Here is a 4,897-nt window from a genome sequence, read left to right as displayed (position 1 = left end):
GCTCCGTGCCGCGCCGCACCGCCGCGAGGAAGGGGGAAAGTTGGGCATTTCTTCTCCTGCTCCGCGGCGGGGAGGGGGAAGGAGCGGCTCCGCGCAGGGTCCTAGCTCCCTCCGGCTGGGGGGGGCAGTTAACCCCTTTCTCTCCCTCCCCACACGGGCTCAAGCACCAGCGGCCGCAGCCCCCCGAAGCCCCCCAGCTGTGCAGACAGCGGGGGCATCCCAAAGTCAAAGGGAGACGCGCATCTGCCTGCCACCGCGTTCCCGGTGCGGAGAGAAGGGAAGCTGGGATTCATTAACTTGCATAACGATCTCCTTCTCCCTCTCTGTGTAAAGAGACAGGCAAGGTCTTCACTTGTTAATCACATTTTTTGTTTACAAATGCACGATATTCTTAATAAAGACAAAGGAGCAGGCGCTCCTTTTGAACAATATTTTAACAATATACAAGGCATCAGTCCGTGTTGAGCAGGGCTGCAAGAGAGACACAGCCAGAAGAGGGTCAGGCCCTTTTCCACCTGTTAGGGCCGCTATCCCATGAAAAAGGCCGGGAGGATGCGCAGGGCAGGAACTGCAAGGCAGCCAGGGATGCAGGGGGACCACAGTGCTGAGGGTGGGCTGTGCATCTTTAGCCTCTTAGCTTACTCCCTGCTCCCTGCTCATCCTGGTTTGCACTGTGGCTTTGAGCATTTCTTTTCACTGCTGGCACTCAGCTTGTAAACAGGAATAAAGGATTCCTTCTTGGGAAGTTTTGGATGGGAGTTACTGGGAAACAAGTTTGTTACGGCTACATGCTGTGCAAATAATTATCCTTCATCATCTGGTCATGCTGCATGAGTTGCAGGAGCCTGTTCCCCAAGGGGCCTGGTCCTACCTCTCCCAGGGAAATCCAATAACACTGATCATAAATGGGGATTTGGTGTCATCCCTTTGGTACTGGAGTGGGACCATGTGCAACTGGCTCTCCCGTCTCTGCCACAGCCTTCCCCACATGAGGTAGGCAAATCAGTTCCTTGCTCTGATTTGCAGCATGCTGGTAACCATCGTCTCATTTGCTCAGCTTGGCAGCATGAGGAGCTGCCCTGTCACTATGCATGTTTAGTGCCTGACACCCAGGACTGATCTCTGTGGGGACTAGGAATGCAACAGGAGTGCAAGCAATAAATAATAGCAGCACACCTGGGAGATTTCTCAAGGCTCTTCCTACACAGGGCCTCCCTTGCTGATTCTTGCAGTGATCACCCTGCGCCCTCAAGCTTGAGATTTGCGTTGTGTGGAAACCGTAGGAGCCCAGCTGCAGGCACTGCAGCTCCAAGATGGAATTTCCTTGCATGAAGCAGCTGCAGATTATGTTTCTTTTAGTGTGTGCACAGAAGCCAGCTCTGGGATGACAGGGTTTGCAGGAAGCATGTGTCAGAAAGAGTAAATAATGAAAATCAAAGCAGCAGTGAAGGTGGAAAGAACCTTTAAGCTTCAGAGCAAGCCACTGGATTTCCCCAGAAGCTCTCTGGAGAAATTGAAGTTGGGAAAGATGCAACAGCAACCACAGGGAGGATGTAGCTGTCAAAAGGTTGTGGTCTTAGACAGTTCACAGAAAATGCAAGGGTTTGTACATGTGCTCTCGGCTCCCCCTCAAGATGCAGGATGTCACGTGGTGCATGGGGAAACTCATGGGACTGATTTCTTTTGACCCATTCTGCTAGCTGAGAACCGAGAGATCTGAGGGACGAGTGGTGCTTGGAGAGCTGGAGACAGTTGGAGCAGTGTTAGGGAGTCACAGCATCATAAAAGATGCTGTTTTGGGGACACCTTCCAGGCAGTTGTACCCACCAGGAGCAGCTGTTGTCCCTGGTCTCTTCCTTCATCTAAAGTAGTTTCTTGTTGCAACTGGTCCTAAGGCTTTTGCTTGAACCAAGGATAGGAATGAATTGTGTTTGTGGTGTGTGTAGGAGAGCAAGGGTAGAGCACTGTTTTCCAGCCAAACAACTTATTTACCAACAGTGCCGGCTCAGGTTGAGAGAAATGCTTTCCAAATTCACAGTGAATGATTTTGGCTAGGGAAAAAAAACCCTCTCATCCCAAATGTTGAGAAAGACAAAATGTAATGTTTTTGGAGGAAGCATTCCCCATCTTCACTTTGAAGAGATGTTTGTTTTGAGGTCTACTGCCATGGAATTCTCCAAACTTAAACAGGAGATGACATGTTTCATTCAAGATGCTTTTTCTCCCTCCTGGTATTTCAGTTTAACCAGCAAAGTGATAGAATCAATTATTTACAGAGTCCTCATGAGCACAGAACCTGGAGGACCCTGCTGCCATGATAAATGAGGGTTTGCTCATGCAATCCATACTGCTGGCCTGCATAAGGGCTGCAGAATTTGGCCCTGGGAGAAGAAAAGACTCTTCCAGCCCTGGCCCAGGATCCCTCAAACCTCATAAGGTTGGCAGTGCTTTCAAAAAGGGAGCTATCCTGTACCCAGAGAGTCCTGGGTGAGCCTGGGCACATCTGCAACCCTCTCTGAATCCTGCTGTTTTCTCTCAAAAGCTCTTTTGCGGTGTCAGTCGTGAAATCTGTGCTGGCTGTTCCACTGTTGGTGGGTGGTGTTTACAACTGCAGGACAGAGCAGAAGGTGAAGGCAGCAGGCAGCAAAGCTCTGCCCTCCTCTTCCTTGTGCAAGGACCTGGTCACTCCCTGTCTTAAGCAGTGTCAAAGCCACAAGTCTCTTGTCCACAAGGGCATAGTAATTGCTCTAAGGTGACTGCTTTTCTCCTGGGCTGTGTCAGGAGTGCTATACTGAGGGGAAAATTGATGCAAGTGGAGAGGATTAACAACGCAAAGGGGTTAGGAGCTAGGTTCTGAGGAAGATCAGGTTTTTGACCTTTTCAGAAAGGTCTTTCAGTGGTAGAGTCCTCCCCAGGGCAGGAGYGGAGGCCCCTGGGCAGAGGCAGTCCCTCAGAGCTCTACAAGGATGGGTCATGCTCCAGAGCGCTAACAGCAGAGCCGGGGACACTGGGCAAGGGGTAATCGGGGTGTCTGCAGGACAGACACTGCCAGAGCCATGGCAGACAGCTCGCAAGGGCTGCATGGAGGTGAGTTTGCAGGGCAGCWGTCAGCTGCCTTCCCCTCCTCCTGTTGTTGCTCCACGTCATCTCTGTCTGAGGACACAGCACGGTGAGAGCCACTGTCCTTGACGCTCACTCTCCTCTCGGTGACAAACCAGGGCTCGTGCTGTTATCAAGCCAATGTGTCCTCTGGGAGCAAGGTGGGTTCCCATGCCAAGGTTTCCCATGGATTCCTTCCTGCGCCAAGAGCTGGGTCTGATGGAGGGTGCAGCCAGCCAGACCACGGGTCTCCCACAGCCGCAGCCATCGGGGCTGAGCATGCTGATGTGGCTGAGGCGGGAGCGGTGAAGGACACCTAAGGAGAAGCAGCTTACAGGGTCCCTTTGGAAGACTCTGCGGATGAAAAACCCTGTGGAAGCCTGAACACTCTTCTCCAAGGTTGAGCATGTCCTCTACAATAGAAACATTTGTTTCCTCTACCAGGACACTTGTTCAACATAGCTGGGGTTTTGTCTTTTCAGGCTCACTGGACAGGCCGGGCACAGCAGCAGATGCTGCATCTGGGCTCATGCGACATCAATAATTGTTCCAGCTGGGCTCTGGCGTCCCACCATTACGGACAGCAATGATATATGAAGCAGACAGGACACAGTTTGATTTTTAGGTTCTGGACTGAGCTTGCAGTGCTGACAGATAGAAAAAATGTGTTTGGAGCCTGAACAAATGTGACGTGAACATTTTCCAAGGAGAATGAAGGGTGTGGGAGGACAGCCCAGGCCGTAGCAAGAGCTGGTGCGAGTTGTCCCAGAGGGTGACAGGAGTGTTAATGGAAACAAGACCTTTACTTTCAGCATCTGCTACTGCATCAGGCCAGGCCTGAAGTCGTCTCCACGTCCTCTTTCACTGGGGACAGTCCCTCGTTAAAATTAGTTTATTAGTGGGAGAGCTGATAAGTAATCTTGGGTGTCAAATTGGTTCTTGATATTGTCCTGAGGATGGGAAAGATGCCATTTCCTACTTTTTAACATTTCTGCTTTTCTGCTTTCCCCAAAGCTCAGTGCTTAAAAGGTAACATTCCTCCTAGGAAAAAATACCTGAAAAGAGAAAAAGTACATGGGAAAGGGTGAGGAGGGAAAGAGAACTGGCAGAGATTTGGGGAAAAAGGGGAAAATTCCAAGCAAACTGAGCAYCAGGTGTTTCAAAGCTTTTTCCAAATAGGAGTTCACAGCTATGCCATCCATACATCTGATGTCATATGTCCAGTACAGGACCATGAGCGGATAGCTTGGTGTATAGCTCTCAGAAAACCTCCTGAATAGTAAGCCCCTATTCTAAATACAGTATGACTGCTGCCACAAACTTTTGGGACATGCAAGCTGCAGGAACAGGAGCAGTTGCTCCCCTTCACTGCAGAAATGCAACTGCCTCTGGACTGAAACACACCAGCTTCTTGTCAACCTGCACCACAATCGTTCAGGATAAGGCAAAAGGAACCAGGAAGGTTAAGGAGACAAAGAAAGCTGGCACTGGGCTGCAATTTACATTTGACACTGATTCCTACCAAGACTCTTCAATAACTGCGAAAAGCCCCTGGGCTTGGGGCTTTCCAAAGGACACACCAGGGCTCAGACCAGAGCCTGCACATGCTGAAGATGGTGCTCATGACCAAATCCCATGGAGAGATGTTGGCAGCACTAACCCTGCCTGGCCTTTTCAATCCCACAGCTCTGAGAGCATAGCTGAGGGCACCCTCATCCCTTGCCTGCACTGGCAAGATTTAGGACAGGGAGGGAGGGAAGCACAATTGCCTCCTTTTATTAATACCCTGATGCATTTC

Source organism: Apteryx rowi, unplaced genomic scaffold (genome assembly GCF_003343035.1).
Source record: "Apteryx rowi isolate R43461 unplaced genomic scaffold, aptRow1 scaffold_102, whole genome shotgun sequence".
NCBI lineage: Eukaryota > Metazoa > Chordata > Aves > Apterygiformes > Apterygidae > Apteryx > Apteryx rowi.
Note: the sequence above shows the minus strand (reverse complement) of the source record.